Source organism: Lithobates pipiens, unplaced genomic scaffold, assembly GCF_037356315.1.
Source record: "Lithobates pipiens isolate NorthernLeopardFrog02 unplaced genomic scaffold, aLitPip1_a1.2 Scaffold_25, whole genome shotgun sequence".
Taxonomy (NCBI): domain Eukaryota; kingdom Metazoa; phylum Chordata; class Amphibia; order Anura; family Ranidae; genus Lithobates; species Lithobates pipiens.
Genome location: NW_027507787.1, coordinates 67,669,863 through 67,692,091, shown reverse-complemented (window position 1 = coordinate 67,692,091; position 22,229 = coordinate 67,669,863).

Sequence of the window (22,229 nt, the reverse complement as noted above, 5' to 3'; positions counted from 1 at the left end):
ACTCTTGGATCACCCACAGCTACCAAGCACCTGAAGCTGATGTAACCAAATATTTTTTTTTTTTAAATATCAAATCCCTTCAAGACTGCCTATGCTGATGCTGAGTGACTGTCCTGTTATGTTGATTGTCTATCCTCTTCCTCCTCCGCTGATATATTGGAAGAACATTTCTAGTTCTGGGTGATGCCATCAGCCCAATTTTCCTGCCCCTGTTTAACAGGGGCGTTTAATTACAATTTTTGATGCAATGCTTTGCAGCAGGGCTAATTCCTGCAATACAACTAGAGTATATGGGAGAGGTTGCAGTGTGGTGGCACCAGCACCAGTGCCTAAGGCCCAATTTTTCTGCCCCTGTTTAACAGGGGCGTTTAATTACAATTTTTGATGCAATGCTTTGCAGCAGGGCCAATTCCTGCAATAAAACTAGAGTATATGGGAGAGGTTGCAGTGTCGTGGCACCAGCACCAGTGCCTAAGGCCCAAATTTTCTGCCCCTGTTTAACAGGGACATGTAATTACATTTCTTGATATAATATTTCACAGGAGGGCCCGTTCCTGTGCCCACCCAGAGTAACTGTGAGGACTTATAGTGTTGTGGCACCAGCACCACAACCACCAAAGGTCAATTTTTCTACCACTGTTCAAAAATGGCATGTAATTACAATTCTTGATATAATCGTTCACAGCAGGGTGCTCCAGCGCCCACCAAGAGTCACTTTGAGGGCTTACAATGTTGTGGCAAAACCAACACCTTGTTCCGCCATTTCTGCAGAGCATATAGGGCAGGCCCCTGCTTTCAAACATCCAACTTACAAACATCTCCTACTTGCAAATGGAAGGAGACAACAGCAAGTGAGATGAAAAAAGATGTACGACAAAACAAATTATACAGGGGTGATAACCCTTCCCTATGTTTTCCAAAAAGCTTAAAAATCGTTTTTTTGACTGGAGCTACACTTTAAAAATGTACCAGTTGAAAATTACAAACAGATTCAACTTAACACAACAAACCTACACAGTCCCTGTCTTGTTTGCACCGCCTGTATACTGCTGTTCTGAGTATATAGGGCCTGGGGGCCACACACATTTCCTTTTTTTAATATGGGTACTGGGTTCCCCTTAATATGCGTACAAGACCCAAAGGGGCTGGTAATGGGCAGGGAGGGCTACCCATGCCATTTTTCTCAATGATTTTCAACCATATTGCAGGAACCAGATATAACATTAAAACCGCAAGCAGTTTTAAATGATGTTATTTCTGTTTAATGTCATTTTGTGCAGGGACTGTTCTAAACACGGGAAACACGTGGCACTTCACAGGCATACTACAGACACCCCCAGGCACCATATTTAAAGGAATATTTCACTTTTTTTTTTCACTTTAATCATCATTAAAATCAGTGCTCCCGCCAAAACGGCCATTTTTAAAAACATTTTAGGCATTGACCCATGTCCCCTGGGGCAGGAGCCAGGTCCCCAAACCCTTTTTAGGACAGTATCTTGCATATTAGCCATTAAAATTAGCACTTTTAATTTCGAACGTTCGAGTCCCATAGACTTCAATGGGGTTCTAACGTTCGTACGAATTTGGGGTCCGTTTGAAAGTTCTGGTGCGAACCGAACCGGGGGGTGTTCGGCTCATCCCTAGAGAACAGCAATAAAGGGTAGATGCAGGTGTATAATGTGCTGGAGGCACACAACACACACTAACTCCTGCAGATGCCTTTATTATAGAACACCAGAGATAAAGGGGTATACTGTAATGGAGGCACACAACACCCACTAAGCCCTGCAGATGGCTCTATTAGAGAACAGCAATAAAGGGTAGATACAGGTGTATATTGTGCTGGAGGCACAAAACACCCATTAACTCCTGCAGATGCCTTTATTATAGAACACCAGAGATAAAGGGGTATATACAGATGTATACTGTGCTGTGCTGGAGGCACACACAACTTCCAATAACTCCTGCAGATGGCTCAAATAGAGAAGAGCTATGTAGGTGGATATAGCGGTGTGTACTGGGTACAGAGCACGCAGACAGCACGCACAAGCTCCTAACACTACTGACTGCAAGCTCTATTATAAAAGATAGATCACTAGCTATATAGGTGAGGTGAATATAGCGGTGTATACTGCGGTCAGGGCACGCAGACAACAACCACTACAGAAGAGCAAGATCGAAAATCGGCGATAACGATCGGTGTATACTGTGCTGAAGGTACACAGAACACCCACTAACTGCTTCAGACGCCAACACACTACACAAGGCCGCCGCGCTAGCGGCCTTATATAGTGTGGGGCGTGTACTACACAGCCTGAGCTATGATTGGCCACAGGCATCCTGCCTGTGGCCAATCATGGCTCTCCTCGCTGCTGGCGCTGTGATTGGCCAAGCATGCGGGGTCACAGTGCATGCTTTGCCAATCATGAGCCAGCAATGCACTGCGATGACGCAGTGCATTGTGGGCCGTGAGCGCCACACGAATTTGGCGCAAACGGCCCATAATGTTCGGAATTCGCCGAATGGGCGAACAGCCGATGTTCGAGTCGAACGTATGTTCGACTCGAACACGAAGCTCATCCCTATTAAGTGGTTAAAGCAATCTACTAAGCTGGCCAGAACCACCTCTGGAGGGAGTCTATTTCACATTTTCACAGCTCTTACTGTGGAAAAACCATTTGGTATTGCAGCTCCTCCTCCAGATGATGTTAGTGGAGGAATCTGCAGCACACCAGGGTGGGTTAGCTGTCACTGGAGCAGGCACAATACCTCCATACAAATCTGGTGGTGGCAGCCGTACAGAGTGGGAGCCTCCTCCATTTTCTGCCGCCACTCCCCCAGCCCAACTTTGTCCTCTGCCGCCCCTACCCCAGCCCAACCTCCTCCTCTGCTGCCACTCCCTTAGCCCAACTTCCTCCTCTGCAGCCACTCCCCCAGCCCAACCTCCTCCCCTCCTGCCACTCCCCCAGCCCAACCTCCTCCTCTGCCGCCACTCCCCCAGCCTGACTACTACGAGCATGGGAATCTGCCCTACTACTCCGCCTACCTCTGCCTCATTGGATCCGCTCTGACAGCGGAAAACATACATCGCTCCGCTTGCCTTCTGCTCTGTCCCTCTGCCTAAAGCGCACAGGGCAACTGAAGCAGGCAGTCTCTGAATGAGCTGCGGGCCGGATAAAACATCCAAGTGGACCGGGGTTTGGAGATCCCTGCCTTAGACCATTCAGAGTAAGAATTATTAACCATTACTCTCTGAAATTTGGGTTTTTAGACAGTTTTCTATCCATTTGCAAACTAATCTTTCCAAGCCGGTAGACTTTACCTTACACATTAGCCATGTGTGAGGAACTGTGTCAAATGCTTTTGCAAAATCCAAGTATACTATGTCCACAGCGACCCCTCTGTCCAAGGTTTTACTTACCGCTTCATAAAAAAAATAAAAAATCAGGCTTGTTTGACAAATCCTGAGCCGTGCAAAACTATTTGCACCCCTGTGACCCATAGGAGAAACCCAGCTGAATGAGCTCAGGCTGGACTTCTCCTTTTAAAGCAGAACTTCCACTTTTGGGTTTAACTCCACTTTATTCCCTCAAATGGAACATCAGCAAGTTGCAATTTTTAAATAATTTAAGAAAGGTTAATTGTAATTTTCTTTAAAGCTCAAATCATTATACTTTTGATCCATTGTCACAGGGCCCCTAAACAGGGTGGAGCCCATAGGACGGTGTGTACTGTGCATGTATGTTAATCCGTCACTGACTACCCATGTTGTAGGGCAATTATGTGTAGCCAGACAGGTTCTGACAGAGCTCTGTGAAGGATGCTATTTATGAGGATGAGCTTGTTTGTGTTCTGCACTGTTTAAGGAAGTAGTGGTTCTCTGCTAGACTCTCTGTTGTTATGGAGTCTTATAGAGTCTTATAAAGACTATGGGGTTGCTTTAATAAAGGCAGATTATGCACTTTGCAAGTGTACTCATTTTCCCCAGAGCTTAGTGAACATAGTAAAGCTCTGCTGATTTCCATCATCCAATCATGTACAAGTAAAAATTCATTTTTTTATTTATTATTTAACTTGCACCTGTTGGGGCGTTCTTTACAAACTTAAGTTTCACCACATTCAATAAGTTCTGGGGGAAATTAGTGCAATGAGTGCCTTTAGGCTGTACAGCCATGGCATCCTGATTGGGCCTGAGAGACATTGCCGTGAAGAGTCTAGGTTTGTGCTGCTGGCCCGCTTTCATAAACTGTTTTGTATTCTGCAGTGTATGCACAATATTTTACCATCCTAAACCTGGTTTGCATTATTAAGTCCAACTTTGCACCTGTTTAGTAAACTGCAAGTTATGCCACGTACACATGACACACGACCGGACTTTACAGCAGACTAGGTCGGTCTTCCTGACGGACGTTCAGCGCAGGTCTGACAGACTTTCAGAATGAATGGACTTGCCCACACACGGACTAAAGTCCCTTCATTTTGAACATGACTCCAGGTACGACGGGACTAGAAAAGGAAGTCAATCTCGCAGCTTTCATTGGCGAGATTGACACCTTGCGAGCGACGACAACGAAGGAGAAAGCCATGCCACCGCTAGCAAAAGAGCGGTAAAAGAGCAGAAGATAACGGAGGAGCCCGGCAGAAGAACTGGAGAGCGCGGGAGGGTGGGCGGCCAGGATCTGGAGGCCCCTTTATTAAAGGTTCTGATAACCCCCCTGCCCACAGACCCTGACAACCAACGGCCAGGGTTGTCGGGAAGAGGCCCTTGTCCTCATCAACATGGGGACAAGGTGCTTTGGGATGGGGAGCCAGATAAGGGTCTGGTATGGATTTTGGGGGGACCCCCATGCCGGTTTTTCTGTGTAGGGGGTTCCCCTTAAAATCCATACCAGACCTAAGGTCCTGGTATGCCCCTGGAGGGGCATTCCCCCTCACGCTCGCTGAAATAGGAAAATGTGTTTTTCCTATTGCAGCCAGGGCGAGATGTACAGTACCCTGTCGCTGAGAACCAGCGTGATAGGATCTGGCTGGAAATATTCTCGCGGGCAGGTGCTGTAGCTGCCCTTGCATCGCATTTGGTCCATCGGACCAGCATACAGATGAACGGGCTTCCCGATAGGAACTGGGTTCGGGGGACTTCCGGCGGGAAGATTTAAAACATGTTTTATTTCTAGGTTGGTCTGACTTTTGGGAAGACAAAGTCAGACGGAGGCCACACACGATCGAATTGTCCAACGGATTACTGTCTGCTGGACCAAGTTTACCGGAAAGTCCAATCATGTGTACGGGGCATTAGAGTTACTCTGAGTCTAGTCATTAAGCCAATTACCTATTGTGCTAAAACTAAAAACTGTGAACTTATAAATTAGGGTTACTCACTCAATTTAAAGACAAAATTAGGAAGGAGTTATTTTCCCAATATCAGATATGTACAGGGTAAAGTGTTCCTCTAAGAAAAGTTTTGAACATAACATATTTTGGAAATATCTACTCTCCTACATAGGGACAGTGGTTCCTTATCAAACCCCACTCTAACTTCCACTTAGCATGATTTTTGAGTAGTACTAACAAAGTCCCACTCTTCTCAAAGCACTTATCTGCTCTCCCCTTAATTTATGACATTTGGTCCAAAACCAAAAAATATTATAGATTATATGGCCTTTTTATTGCATGAATAACGCATTGCTTTGTCGATTATTGTATTGTATCACTGTAGAGTTTGTAATTTTAAAATTGATGTACATCCAAAGTTTTTTTTGTTAGTTTTAAAAAGAGTAGGGAAGGGTAAAAACCACTGTCAGTTTATTTTTTTGTTTTGTGTTTCTTTGGGAAGATTTCCCTTCATTTTCATTTGGAGATGTAAAAAAGTAGTGCGACAGGAGTCATTTTGGGCGGGGGGCTGGTAAAACCCATAATCCCTTGGAGAGGTTGGGAAACCCTTGCCTCAGATCCCCATGTACCTCCTATGTCTAAGTAACCCTGGGTGTGACCAAGAAAATAATGGTCATTAAGAATGTGGCTTGAATTACTTAAAATGGAACAGTAATATTTATCCACAATATCTCCCAGGAAATATACAAAGACTAATCCTGTTTTGTTTAATTCTGACCTATACATTAATTGAAAGAGCTGGTCACCTTGTTCTCTGGAGCCAGACAGTCTGCTACTGGAGACTCCTGCTATAGTCTGTTGCCTACTAGGCTGAGGAAGGGGGAGATCACTGTTTGTATTGTTAATTGTAATTAGATATTCTGCTATTGTTAGAAGGTTTGCTATGTTTTATGGTTATGATAATGTGTATTGTGTTAGCTTGAAGTCAGCAAGGCTGGTCTGCGAAGTGATTTCTGAGTGGATGGGATTAGCCATGGGTCAGCCCTACCTCGTTGGCTAAACCATTGTGTGATGTTTTGGGTAAATATTTGGGTTATTGTGTATGCAGGGACTGACATACTTTTCAAGTGTATAAAAAGGCTGTATACTTGTCCAAATAAATCATTCCATGCTGCAGTTGTGTAACTGAGCTAGTCTGGCCCAGTTCTTAATTTACAATACTGTATATGGGCTGTAATATCTGATATCTGAAGGTCCAGACTCGAGAAAACAGTATGTGAAGGAAGCATTCAAACGGAGTGTGACAGGGTTGCATGATAGGTATTAAGATGAAATTTCTACAAAGTGAGGAGAATTTTCCTATTAGAGAATCATCACCAAAACGGGTGTCCCCCGTCTGGGAATTTACCCTTAACTCTTTTTTTTGATGATGACTGTAAAATTTGTTTTTTTTCCATCACCTTCTGTTTTGGTGACCTTGTTCACAGGACAATTAGACTGAGGGTTGAATCATCCCAGCTTGGGCGGAAACAGCTGTAAAATCTCGAGCTAGTTCTAGTCCTTTACCACACCTTACAAAACTACTGTACATACACCTTAACATTTTTATTAGTTTATGTGATATATATCTTTGTTTATTAATCTTTATAATTCAGTAGATCTCTGATATAACTACAAACTGTGATCGCAAACATAGCTCACAGACCTGCCACTTGGATTCAGGCCCCTTTAACAGCTGTTGTATGAGTTTCTTGTTGGATTAATGAGTATAATTAAATTTGCCTATTGCAGTTTGAAATACATCCAAAGGTAAGTTTGTGCAGTGCTGAACTGAAGTAAAATAATGCAAATGCCTTAGATTATTTCCTAATGGGCAGTAATTTTTATTATAATGCAACCATATGGATGCTGTGGTTGTACTGTTAATAACATGTTGTATATTGCATGCTTGTGTAGGAAGTATAAAGAAATAAAATAAACTGGTAACATCTGAATTGAGATTTAAAGTCACAGCATTGTTGGGCCTATTTTTGAAATTCAAGCAAAGCCATGTTGCCTTAAGCAACCAATTTTTAGTTTTTATTGTCTGTTCTGTATTAAAGGGGATTGATGTTGAAATATGATTGGTTGATGTCGATAATGCCTTTATTTTCTTTAATTTATGTTAATTGTTGGGGGTGACCAAAACTGCATGGGTTTTGATTCGCTAGGAGCTTGTAGAATCAAGCTTAAAGTCCACAGACTCAAACTTGGCATCAAACCTTATTGAAGCCTAAAGGGGTTGAATCTTGATACTAAATACTGGCCATTTTTTAAGGCTAATAGGTAAGCTATTGTCAAAAAATAAATAGAGAGCTGGGCACTGCCATGCTGATCATGTACCAACAAAAAAAAAAAATACTGTACAGTTAGGAAAAGGTCTTTTCATGTGGCTTTGAGGGCAACATATGAAAATACACCATTTAAATTACATGTTTGAGGGAAGGGGGTGCACTAAAGATGCATGTGTTGTTAGGCATTTTCACAGTCTGTTACAGAGTATACTGGAAGTGCATGTTTTGCTGTGGAATTGATTTTTTTTTCACAGTTTCTTCATCTTACATATCAGCAGCACGCAATCTTGGAAAAATTGCTGCTCCTTTCCTCTATGACTAATCCCCGAGGGGGTGTGGAGAAACAAGTCAGAGGGCATGGCTTGTGGAGTGGTGCAAGGCTGAGGGCATGCTAAACATGTTAACTGCATAGACTGGATATGGTGGAGCAGACATTTTTCCAAGTATTCTACACACTAGTGGATGGTGATATTTTCAGCCAGCACCCCATTCCTGAATATCAGTGGGACTATATACATTCTCCTTCTTTGTTTAGAGCAGCACTACAAGCATTGGTTGGTACCAGCACCCAATCTGGTTCATTGCAGTTGGAATGCTGTAAAAAAAATTGTTGGGCAAGAATGGTTTTGGGTTCACCTTTTCCAATTAGACCCTTAGACATGCACCCTGGGTAGCAAGTAAAGGATAGTGAGTGTGTGTGCATTCCCACCTTTTCATGAAGCAGCGGATGATGGAGAATCATGTCTCCTGGTGCTGTTGGACCTCAGTGCAGCATTTGATACAGTGACCACAATACTCTACTCATCCACCTCACAGAAGTAGCAGGACTCACAGGATCAGATCTTCAATGGTTCGCATCCTTACTAGGAACTCTGTCACAGACAGTGAAACTAGGAGAATTCCCCTCTGAAACCAAGGCAGTCTCCTGCGAAGTCCCCCAAGGATCGCCCTTGCCGCCAGTGCTCTTCAACATATACATCCGCCCACTCCTCAATATCATCAGATCATCAGACCTCTGCTTCCACCCATACGCTGACGACACGCTACTTTACTTTCGTATCACTGAACAAAAAGACCATCATCAGCAAATTAGAAAATTGCCTCACTTTGATAGAAGACTGGATGACCACTAACTCCCTCAAACTCAACAAATCAAAAACAGAGCTTCTCATCCTACACGCAAACCATAAGGCCGCGTACACACGCGGGGACTGTTCGCCCAACTTTGTCCGCTGAACAGTGTTTCGGCAAACAGTCCGCTCGTGTGTGGGCTTTCAGCGGACAGTTTCAGCGAACAGTCCGCTGAACAAGGTTTTTCGGAAATTCCGAAAAACTGTCCGCTGAAACTTTGTTTCAGCGAACAGTCCCCTCGTGTGTAGGCTTGTTCGTCAAACTAAGTTCCGCGCATGCTCAGAAAGGATTTACACGCCGAAAGTTATAATGCAGTGTATAGGACGTCGTATTTTTCGTCCCGTCGTACGTGCCGTTCACGTCATCGTGCACGGTTTCAGCAAACTGTTCGTTCGTCGTGTGTGGCCATGTCCGTCCATGCTAATTTTGAGCGGACTGTTTGCCGAAACTGTTTGACGGACAAAGTTGGGCGAACAGTCCCCGCGTGTGTACGCGGCCTAAGTCCTGAACCAAGATCCCCTGGACACCACCCACCATTTTTGGGCAGACCATCATCCCAAAGACCAAGGCAAAGAGTCTCGGGGTCATCTTTGACTCGCAAATGCCAATGGATGCCCAAATAGGTGCAGTAATCAGTGGCTTTCACCATCTGCTCTGCCTGCTATGCAGACTAATCCCGTTCATCCCACAGAAGGACAAAGCAGTGGTAGTTGGAACAGTCATTAATTCGCGACTTGATTACGCAAACTCCCTTTACTTGGGATTACCCCAATATCAACTTGCATGCTTACAATTTATCCAAAACACGGCGGCAAGGCTGATAACGGGGAAAAAACTCTGGGAATCAATCTTCCCTACCCTGAGGAGCCTACACTGGCTAACCGTAAAGAATCAAATCACATTCAAGACCCTCTGCCTCACCCACAAATGCATGCATGGAGACGCTCCTCAATACCTATTCGAGAAAATAGAACACTACACGCCCAACCGCAGTCTTCGATCCTCTAATCAAAACCTCCTCCTCGTTCCTAAATCTCGGTACAAATTAAAGGGGGAACGGAGATTCGCTGTCCAAGGACCACGTCTATGGAACGCTCTAGCAACCAACATCCGCTTGGAAGAAAACCTCCAGGTCTTCAGGAAAAAACTCAAGACCTTCCTCTTCTAGAAGCTGGACAACAAAGCTCCGCACAGCGCCTTGATGCAATTCAGTTTGCTTTGTGCGCTATACAAATTATTCATTCATTCATTCATTCATTCATGTACATGACCAGGCCACATGCCTTTCAACATTGGGAGATACTTTACTAGGTAGGAGGTTAAAGCCTTCCTCGCTTGCAAAGTACCCTTGACCCAATGTGGTATGCCCCAAAGAGGTAGGGGTAAAATGGGGGGACTTATTATGGAATATGGCAGTTCCTTTTGAAATAAGGGAATACCCAGATATTAGCCAGATTAGGGTACATTAGTAGTCCTTATCCATTCCCACAAAAAGTTAAAAGTAAATAAATACAAACCTTGAAAAACTCTACTTAAATATAACACAGACACAATATACCTAAATCTTATTAAGGTTCATGCACATGGCCAGTTATGGGCATTTTTTAATGCAAAATTATAACTTAAGCAAATATTTTCTAGCGCATTCCCAAAAACAGAAGCTTTGCATTTGGGAAATCAGACACATGCATGGGTAAATGTTTATGCAAAAAATCACCTGGTGTTTACAAGAGTATGGCCATTTGCAGCCATTCTCTTGCATAGTACACCTATGCAGCATACGCGGCTCCTTGGAAGCAGGAAAATGCCAGGTAATTAACGCTAAGTAAAAGAATTCCTCTGTCTGTGTGTATGGACCCTAAATGTCACCTGAAGTAATTCCATGTCAATCAGAGCATCCAGCAATGTAATCTATGCCGGTCACAGTATCTAGCAACAGGAGTGAGGCCGACCGCTGGTCATTGTAATTTACCATTTCTGGACACCATGATTACCATGGATTTGCTATATTAATTGAGAGAGAATTGTCAGAAATGAACTATAGATACATGGGTTGATTGACTAAAGGCAAAAAGACTGTGCACTTTGCAAGTACAATTGCACTCATTTTCCCCAGAGATTTGTGAATGCAGTGAAGTTTCAACTTGTAAAGAATACCCAATCAGGTGCAATAAAAAAAATAAAAAATAAATACATTGTGTTTGCATATAATTGGATGATGGCATAACTTCTCCACATTCACTAAGCTCTGAGGAAAAGAGTGCAGCTGCATTTGCAAAGTTCAAAACCTTTATGGCTTTAGTAAATTAACACCAGGGGTGGATTGACAACTCATGGGGCCCCCGGGCAACAGGAGATCATGGGGGCCCCCCCTGTATCCCAGCCACACTGCCCACATTTCATACATTGGTCTCTACTCCCTTTAGCTGCAGAGGCAGCAGCTGAGGATGTACACATGCTGTGGCAGGAATTATACCCCTGTTGCTTTTGGTGGGTGATTGTTGTGACCCAATCAATTGAATAGGGCCACTCTGCAAACACCCAGCAACCATGTATAATGCATGCAGTAGCAGCATGCTAGTGTGGGATCTAAGGGGTTAAAGCAGGTTATGTGATGAGGCAATACCACACCTCCTTATAGCCTGCTTGGTTGCTATACTGCACAAGCTTGCAAAGCCTTTGCAGAGCAGCCCCATGCCAAGCGTGACAGGGTGTATAATTTCTGCTGAGGCTGTAACGTGTACACCCATGGACCACTGGGATGGGAGCAGAGAGGGGCAAGTGGAAACTCTTTGCTTTGGGTAAGGAAGGGTCAGATTCTAAATTGCTTCCCCCTACTAGCACATGTCCTCTTAGCTCAAACTCCCCCCCCCCCCCCAGAACATTTTCTCTTATACCCCCCTCTCCCATCACTTCTCCATGTGTTACCTGCCCCCCAACCCTCTAGGCACAAACTATACACAGACCTCAGAATCAGCGCAGCTCCTGTAGTGCAAGACCTCTTCTCCCCGGCTCCTCCCCTCCTGTCTGTGTACTTCAGAGCCGAGGAGGAGGAGCCGTGTGCAGGTTCAGGATGGAAAGATGTCGGCTCAGCTGCCACAGAGAGTAATCACTGCAGGAGATAGCCAGGGCACAGACGATATCCTGACTCATTGCCCGACACGAGCCCCTGTTAGTCTAGTTACCAGAGCTCAGTGCTAGGACTTGTTATGTCATTGGGCTCTGGGATAAGCAGAGATTGGAATGGACAGGGGGACTCTCATGGGGTCTCCTGCTGGCCCCAGGTCCTTGGGCAGTGCCCTAATTCAGATAGGTTTTTGGGCAGTTTTGACACTGGCCATAATCTTTCCCTAGACAGTTTGTCAGGTCTCCCCACTGACACTATGGTTGCTCTGTGCCCACCCCAAAACAAAGCCCCTATTAATGGCTTTTTTAAGCCAGTTACCCTGCGTTCAAAGGTCTTTGCAGTGCATTATGGTTACAAAGTATTATGTCTGGTAAAGTCCCCTATTAGTATGCAGGGCAGTATAGATAATGCATAACTAATTAGTACTTGCAGTCCATCATCACAGTGCCATTGTTAAAGAAAATCTTTCATGGAGAAAATATATAGGCTTTGGCTATTTTTCTCCCTCTGAAAAGACAGTTTCTAGGCTACCTCTGGTCAGTGCTGACTCAGAGGAGGTATGTAATGTATAATCAGAGAAATCAAACATTCTTATTGCAGACTTTTATATACTGTATGTTATGACTCAAAGAATTAAAGCCACTGGAACAGCATGACAACCAGACAAGAAATGTCAGTAATATCAACCTACACACTGCTCTGTCACAGGTTGCTACTACCAAGAGGAAAGGTTATCTTTAGAACCACATAATCAGTCCCAGAGATGTAAAAAATTCGACATCATCTGTATTGCTTTAGGCTACTTTAACACTGGGGAGGGAGGGCGTCGGAGGTAAACCGGCTCTATTTGTAGCGCTGATTTACCGTTGTTTTAGCGGTGCTATTCGGCCGCTAGTGGGGCGCTTTGCTGGCGCTGCCCCATTGTTTTCAGTACACCGCTCCTACAGCGCTGCAAAGATGAGGCTTGCAAGGCTTTTTTTACCACCCTGCAAGCGCACGGCTCCAGTGTGAAAGCACTCAGGCTTTCACACTAGAGAGACGAGAGGCTCTTTACAGGCGCTATGCAGTCACTATATTTAGCGCTGTAGCACCTGTAAAGCGCCTCAGTGTGAAAGTAGCCTTAGGTGTGCAAGCACTTTGAAAGTTATGTCACTTTGAAAGATAAAATCCCTGGGGATGTTTTTAACTCCTTGGTGCCCAACACATGGCATGTGGTCTGCATGCAGCCCGCCAGGCTATTGAGCACTATACAGAAAGCAAAGTGGCAGCAGGGTTCCAGGTCAGGGCCACTGATGAGGCAGTACAGCTAGCCCTCCTGTACTGGGCCCGAGCCCCATCAGTTCAAAAGGGTGTCCCAGGCACCTGCTGAACAGGGTGGCCAGCTGTACTTCCTTACTGCAGACACTGATCCTCTTCTGCCCCCTCCCCCCCCCATGCAGTGCTGCTGGATTCTCTGCTCCCTCCAGCTGTGCTGCAGGGGGATCAGATCTAGCAGCCATGCTCCCATCCCCCTACTTTACGGATACCCGCTTTTCAAAAAAGCATTCCCAGCTTCCCTCCTCTGTTTCAGGATGGAGTGCAGGGGAGGGGATTTTTAGGGAAAATATAATTTGATATTTTCCTGGGGTGGGTAGTTTAGGGAGTGGGGTCTTGTCTTGTAGGCAGTATGGGGCTCCATGATTTCTAACAGCAGCTCTGCTCCGGGTGCTCTTTGGGTTCCAGCGCCTGGCAGTGAATGCAGGAGACTGTACTGTGGACGGAGTTATCTCCACCAACAATACAAGTAAAATCTTGGCATGAGGAGAGGGAGTGGCATGGGAGTGTGTGATGGGTAAGTGATCACCAATAGGGGGGTTAACTTTCACTGTCATGACCACCAGTGCTCTTAGAGGTTAACTTTTACTGCCATGACCACCAATGTAGGGAGGATGAGGGTTAATTTTCAGTGCCACTAACCGGCAATGTGGTTGGGGGGTTAAACTTTACTGCCAGTGACCAGCATGCTGGGAGGAGGTGTTAACTTCCACTGCCACCAACCACCAATGTGGTTGTACTGACACCAGTGCTGGGGGCTATTATTGCACTCACTGACACCAATGCGCAAGGTTACTATTGTGTCCATTGACACTAATGCTGGGAGTTATTTCATCCACTGACACCAGTGTTGCGAGTTATTATTGCATTCACTGGCATCAATGCTGGGGGTTGTTATTGCAATCACTGGCATCAATGCGGGAGGTTCTTATTGATTCCATTGACACCGATGCTGGGGTAATAATGCTTCCACTGACACCAATGTTGGGGTTATTATTGCATCAACTGACACCAATACTGTGGGTATTATTGTGTCCACTAAAACTAATGGTGGGGGCTGTTATTGTTTCCACTGACACCAATGCTAGGGGTTAATATTGCATCCACTGGCACCAATGCTGGAGGTTATTGCACTCACTGATACTGATGCTGGGTGTTATTATCGCATGCACTATTGAATCCATAAGTGCATCAGCTTACTTGTTAGGGATTGTTTTTGTACTCACTGACACTAATGCTGGGGTTATAGTAATCCATTTCCAGTGAGCATTACTATACATGGCAAAAAAAGCAGCAGGGCCAACATTTTTGAGCATTAAGGTGCACAAATGTGCAACTCTCTGGAGGTGTCAAGAGACGCAGTTAAAGCCCTCTATCATTTTCAAGTCGACCACCACTGCTCTAACTGTTAACCATTGAGGCAATCACACAAGGGGGAAATTAGAATTTTGGGGGTGCACTGTGCATAATGTACACAGTATTCTCAAATGAAAGAAGGCAGCATTTGCAGTTTTAGAAAATCAAAGTTGGCCGCAGAATGAAATGGAAAGAAAATAACCTGTAAATCAAATCCAAATCAAAATAGGATGCCTATTCTGGCATTTCTAGCCAACATCTGCTTATCTGTGCTCTACTGTTATTCCACTTTGTCATTTGGGCATAACACTCTTGACTTCTAGGGGAAGTTCCATCACCTGTTATCACCATATCTCATAAAATAGATCCTACTGGCCACCGAGGCACTCTCACAAGAAGGTGAAATAGCATTGGCTTTGCTAATAAATTAGAAACAGGCTCCTATAGAAAACGTAACAAATAAATAAATATACAAAATAAACAAATTCCTATCTTAAGTTACTTTGGCGATGACAATTGACAATTTGGTTGTGTGGTGCCAACATATTTAAAATGATTGTAAAGGGTATTTTTTTAAAAAAAAGTTTTAATATACCGTATTTATCAGCGTATAACACGCACAGGCGTATTACATGCACCTTCATTTTAAGAGAGAAGTTTCAGGGAAAAAAAAAAAAATTTTAAATAAAGAATTTTCAAGCAAAATACCCATCAATGCAGCCTTATTAGTGTCCATCTGCAGCCTCGCCATTGCTCAGCAATGCAGTCTAATAAGTGCCCATCTGCAGCTTCGCCAGTGCCCATCTACAGCCTTGCCCATCATTGCAGCCTAATCAGTGCCCATCATTGCACAGTTGCAGCCTTGCCCATCATTGCAGCCTGATCAGTGCTCATCTGCAGCCTTGCTCATCACTGCAGCCTGATCAGTGCCCATCTGCAGCCTTGCTCATTACTGCAGTGTCCATCTGCAGCCTTGCCATTGCCAGAATAGACAGAGCTGGATCTCCTGTGTACTTGGCTTGGCATCACGCCCAGTCCCGCCCCTTGGCCCGGACCCGGAGCCCAGATGGACATAACACCGTTCCAGTGCCGGGATTTCAATGCTAGGAGCCGTCCAGGGGGTGGGACTGGGCGCAACTGTGAGCTGAGTACACAGGAGATCCAGCTCTGTGTATATTTTGGTGGTTCTCCTTCCCTCCTTCCCCTCCGTTGCAACCTATATCAGTGTATAACACGGTCGCGCAATTTCCCCCCTATTTTAGGGGGGGGGGGGGGGGAGTGTGTGTTACATGCCAATAAATACAGTAAATACAGTGCTTTAAAAAAGTATTTGCCCTTTTTTTTTTTTTGCACATTTATGACACTTAAATGATTCAGATCATCGAACAAATTTTACTATTACACCAAGATAACCTGAGTAAATCCAAGATGCAGTTTTTAAATTTATTATTTCATTTATTAAGGGAAAAGGGCTTTTAAAAAAAAAGCCCTATGTGAAAAAGTAATTGTGCCCCTCCCCCCATGCTGAATCGTGAATGAACTGTGATTAACTACAATTTTTTGGAAAGCTGAATTAAATTTCACTTGCTACACCCAGGCCTGATTACTGCCAGACCTGTTGAATGAAGAAATCGCATAAATAGAAGCTGTCTAACAAAGTGATGCATGCTAACAGATCACAAAAAGCCACGCATCATGCCACAATCTAAAAAAAATTGAAGAACAGATTAGAAACAAAGTAATGTTCATGTATCGGTCTAGGAAGTGTTTCAAAGCCATTTCTAATGCTGGCCATACACGGTTAGAAAAGCATCAGAAAAACACATTCGTAATTTGAAAAAATCTGTCGAACGTGTATGCGAGGACACCATCAATTCCGCCCAATATTCGACATTTTGATCGATAACATAAACAGTACATATGTCTTTGATCGATTATAGGATCAGCGGAAATTATGTAACACATTTTCAACCTTTGGGAATCCTACCACAAAAATCCATCATATATCATTGCCATGCACAACACATCTGTAGGTGGAGGTGTTGTTATATTCTGTTGGCATAGTCATGGATTGTGGTCCAGCTATGGATGCTCAGAGGAAGCATCCGGCAAGCAATTGCTATGCTGGAAATAATGGCACTGGATAAGGATGCAACAAAAAAGAAGAAAAGAAAAGGAAGATTTTGGAGCAAGGATTGGCTTCTGAGGAGAGAAGAATTGTCCCATATGCCCTTGCTATCCAACTTGTGTGAAAGTTATCCCAACGATTACCGTAATCTCAGAATGTCTGAAGAAGCTTTCAACATTCTACTTGAACAAGTTCGTCCTCACATACAGAAGACAGATTACATAATGAGGAAAGCAATCAGCCCAGAACAGAGACTTATAGCAACCCTGCGCTTCTTGAGCAACAGGAAGAACGCTTTGAAGATCTTAAGTTAACAACAGGATATCAGCACAGTCATTGGGTCGGATTATTCCAGAAAAATGTGAGGCTATCAGTAATGCCTTAAAAAGAGAGTATTTGAACGTAGGTTAATTTATCAAAACCATTTTATTCTTAATTGCAAACATAAACCGCACAGAAAAGAAAACCTCACCTGCTTTTTCTCTTTTTTTCCAGGTTGGGGTGGTCTGGCCTGTTGTGTTTGGGATGTTTCAGGAGTAATATGTTCCTATGGTAATAGAAAATCTTGATGAATGCGTGACCAATGCATGAATAATTGCATAGCAGAACCGTAATCATTTTTTTTTTTTTTTAGTTTCCAACTTGTCCTGAGGATTGGCATGGAATAACGAAAGATTTTATGGATATATGGAACTTTAACTGTGGAGCCATTGACTGCAAAAATATCCAGATTATGCTGCCAGCACACTCAGGTTCATACTACTTTAATTATAAAGGCGACTTCAGCATCATACTCCTAGCAATTTGGGAGCAATGGCCGGAATTCCGATATTGGAATTTTTGACAGGACTAAATTCTGAAAACGTCTTGCAAGTGGAGAATTCCATTTACCACCTGAAGAAGAGAATGTGGATGGGCTAAAGTTTGTTTTTGTGGCTGATGAAGCATATTCTCTGCTGGATAATATTCTAAAGCCATACCCTAGGTGGAACCTAACCCTACTACAATAAAAATATATAATTACAGAGTCTTGAGAGCCAGGCATGTGGTGGAGAATGTCTTTGGCATCATGTCAAATAGGTTCTGCATATTTCATACAGCCATCAATCTGAGTTTGCCTAAGATTGATGCGATAGTGGAATGCTGTTGTGTGCTGCACAACTTCCTGCGTCGGCAAACCAGCAACTACACTACATCTTCCACTGACAGAGAGGACCTATTGAAGGGAACCCTAATCCCTGTACGAAGACGTTATTAGGTTTAGGGTGCAATTACTTTTTCACATAAGCCAGGCAGCTTTGGACACCTTTTTTGCCTTAATAAATGAAACCATCATTTGAAAACTGCATTTTGTATTTACTCGGGTTATCTTTGTGTAATAATACATTTTTTTGATCTGAGTCATTTGAGTGTGACAAACATGCAAAAAAATTACTTTTTCACAGCATTGCATGTGTGTGTGTGTGTATATATATATATATATATATATATATATATATATATATATATATATATATATATATATATATATATATATATAAAACTGGTACACTACAATGGTTTTAGCATAGAGCAGCCCCCAATCTCCTCTTTTAGGGTCCCCGGCTGTCGCTCCTGGTTCCACCTCTTTTTGGTGTGTACACAAATCCTGGTTCTTTTGGGGGAGAGGAGACAGATCGTATGTTCATACTATTTATGAACACTGATCTCTCTCTCCTCCAAGACAGTCCCATCCCCTACAGTTAGAAACACACATAGGGAACACAGTTAACCCCTTGATCGCCCTCTAGTGTTAACCTCTTCCCTGCCAGTGACATTTACAAAGTAATCAGTGCATTTGTATAGGACTGATCGCTGTATAATTGTCAATGGTTTCATAAATGTGTCAAAAGTGTCCGATGTGTCCGCCATAATGTCGCAGTCCCAATTAAAAATTGCAGATCGCCACCATTACTAGTAAAAAAAAGACAAATAATAAAAATGTCATAAATCTATCCCCTACTTTTGTAGATGCTATAACTTTTGTGCAAACCAATCAATATAAGATTATTGCGATTTTTTTTTTTTTTTTTTTTTTTTTTTTTTCAATATGTAGAGGAATACATATCGGCCTAAACTGAGGGAAAAAAATTGATAAAAAATGTGGGATATTTATTATAGCAAATAGTAAAATATATTGTGTTTTTTTCAAAATTGTTGCTCTTCTTTTGTTTATAGCGCAAAAAATAAAAACCGCAGGGGCGATCAAATACCACCAAAAGAAAGCTCTATTTGTGGAAGAAAAAGGACTTCAATTTTGTTTGGGTACATTGTCGCTTGACCGTGCAATTGTCAGCTAAAGCAATGCGGTGCCAAATTGCAAATAATGGCCTGGTCATTGAACAGCCAAATCTTATGGGGCTGAAGCGTTTAAAGGGGTTGTAAACCCTCAAGGTTTTTCACCTATACATTCTATGCATTAAGGTGAAAAACCTCCTGTGATGCAGCTGCCCCCCAGAGCCCCCTTTTACTTAACTGAACCCGGTCTTTCCAGTGACGGGGATGAGCACATCAGCTCCAGACAGTGTCTCGGGTCCTGATTTAATAGATTGATAGCAGCGCAGCCATTGGCTTCCGCTGCTGACAATCAAATCCAATGACATGGGAATTTTGGACAAATTTTGTTTCATTATTCAGAGAATTGTGTAAATTTCATTTATACTGGCAAAACTTGCTAATATATAATCTATCAGAGCTGAGAGGTTATATATTAGCAAGTTTTGATATGTGGGTTACGCCTATTGATAAAGACGGATTCACAAAACCTATCTAGGTGTACTACACGGCTTGCTATACAGGTCATTGGCTCTGGTTTCTCTCCGGGAACCACCATGGATGATGAAAGCTCTCCGACAGGTGGTTAGATTAAGAGAACTGAAGGCACTGTGCTACCATTTATTGGATGCTTTTTTTATCATTTGTTTGTAAGTTTAATGTATTAAGGGAAGGGGGTCTTTTGGATAATAAAATGCTTTACAGTTTTACACTATGAGGCTTCCGCTCTCGTTTCTTGGCCCAAATATTATGGTAAACTCTCAGCTGAATCCTGGTGAATCAGAAAACGTGAGTGTCTGCTTCCATACCAGCTGATCGTTTACTGAGGATCGGACGGATGTTTGTTTGGCAGTGATCGTAGCCACCCCACACATACTATGAGGCTTTGATTGATCTTTTTTCTGGTGAGTGCAATTCCTAGAGGGAGCATAAGCACTAGATGTATCGATGGTCGAACGTTTAAAACGTCTGATGAAATATTTATGAACTGTTATATGCAAAAGACTGTGTTTGAATTTCGGTTTCAGCTGGATTTACAGACTATCAAGCTTTTATGAAAAACCTGTAGCGCTGCTGAAGTTTGAAAGACGACTTTTTAATTTTATTTCAATTGTAGTTTTGATTGCTTCCTTTTTAGAAATTTTACATTTTTGGTTTTGAGTTTAATACCACTTTAAGCAATTAATCCTTTTGCTTTCAATCATTAAGTAATATTATACAATATAATAACTGTAGCGATGACACTTTGGACAAAGTGTCTGTCATTTACAAATTAATTTTTTTCCTCAGAACAGTAAAGGGGTTCTAAGGGTTAATTATGTAGGTTTAACTTTGACATCAGTTTGGCTGGGCTGTGTTAGAGTTCTGCCTGGTCATATGTACAGTTAGGTGCACATGACAGGCTCAGAACCAGGCCTGGTTGGACGTTTTGGGTATCGGCTTTCCTGGAGCCAATCAGTGGGTGCGCCGACCCCCACTGAGGAGTCTGGGGAAGGGTACTTAAGATGTTGAAGTCACGTGTTGAGGGTTCCTTCGTGAAGCTATAGTGGTCTGTTTCTGATTCTGGACCGGGGTAGCCCCGCAAGGGGTCCTGGTCACGGGAGCGCTCGTTGCTCTGCAACATGTTTCGGTTGGCGAACCCCAGTAGACCCGCCTGGTCTGGGGTGAGGATCCGTCTGTTCCCGAGTCTCGGAACCAGCTGGTCTGAGGCGCAGTAACTGAGGGAGGATTCAAGGCGTCCGGGTGTGCTCTCGGCTTGGAGGGGCAACGCAGCTCGTGTAAGTGACCGGGGGAGGACTCTTTGGAGGAGGTCCAACAAGCTGACATCCTGAGAAGTGCCTGGTTGCTGGGTTGTGAAGGACACTGACGAATCCATGCTTTTTCCAGTACTGCCAAGGAGACAGAGAACATTCCAGGTACTGAGGAAAGAGGTTTCTGTTCACTTCTCTTACAAATTACTCATGGTCAAAGATTTCACAAGTTCCAGATCAAAGTGCTGACTGCCATAATCTCTGGCTAGAGATTTGTTCAGCCTTGAAGCACTCAGCTGCGATTGGCTACTCTCTGTGTGGTATTAGAGACTTTCTGATATTAGCAGTTCAAGGTGCCTGAGTTTCTTCACCCTTGCCCTCTGTTCCCATACGAGACTGTGTTTGTTGGATGTTACCCCTGCAAATAAACACCTTTTCTAATGGACTTTTATGGAGTCAGCGTCCAAAGTTGTTGGGTACTAACTCTGGGAACCCCTAGACATAGAAGGACCAGCCAAGCGGAGGTAACTGGTAAGCCCAAAAGTTAAGGCTGCCCTGCCAAGGGTTATGGCTGCTACATAACAATAAAATATCACAAGCTAATGTTGCTAAAATATCAATACAAGAAAAACAATAAGATCATGATGGGAATTTCTTCTTTTTTTTTTTTTTTGTTGCAGTGAACCTTTTTTGGGAATATGTCCAATAAAAGCAGGGGATTTGGGGAAGGTGTTTGAAGGGAAGGGATGTTCAATGGTTAACTCCAGTTCTTTTCGGGTACGTAAAATATAAATCAAATTTTTACATTGTAAGCTCTAATGAGCAGGATCCTTTGATTCCTCCTGTATTGAATTGTGTTATAACTGTACCGTCTGCCCTAACATTGTAAAGTGCTGTGCAAACTGTTGGCACTATATAAATCCTGTATAATAATAACAACAAGGTTGCATACAGCAGTAAGAGTAAATTTACTGACAGGGACTTTTTATATTCCTGTGAAAGCTAAGTTTACAACAACTATTTTACAGCAATGCTTTCTCGGAGTGAGCAATGGCACGTTTTAGCATTTAGATACTTGCACTTTATTAGCACATTGCTTTCTCCAGCTCATTTTTGAAAAGGAGAAATATTACACATATGACAGCATGCGATAATGATAAACTACACTTACAAAAGCAGCAACAAAACCCATTTGGCAGGGAAAACAAAAGTAACTATTTGTTTCAAATAGAGAAGTTGTGACAATACCAAAATTCCTCTTGTTTCATATGTTGGATGAGTTCTGTATATTAAACTCATTCAACCAAGAGAGTTACCATATCTGGCTGTGGAAAATATTGACAACCTGGGTTCAGGTTTTTATATTTTGCTATATGATCATTGATAAGATTTATTTGCCTTACTTATCAGGAGAGCACAGTTGCTCCCACAAGCCTCTGTAT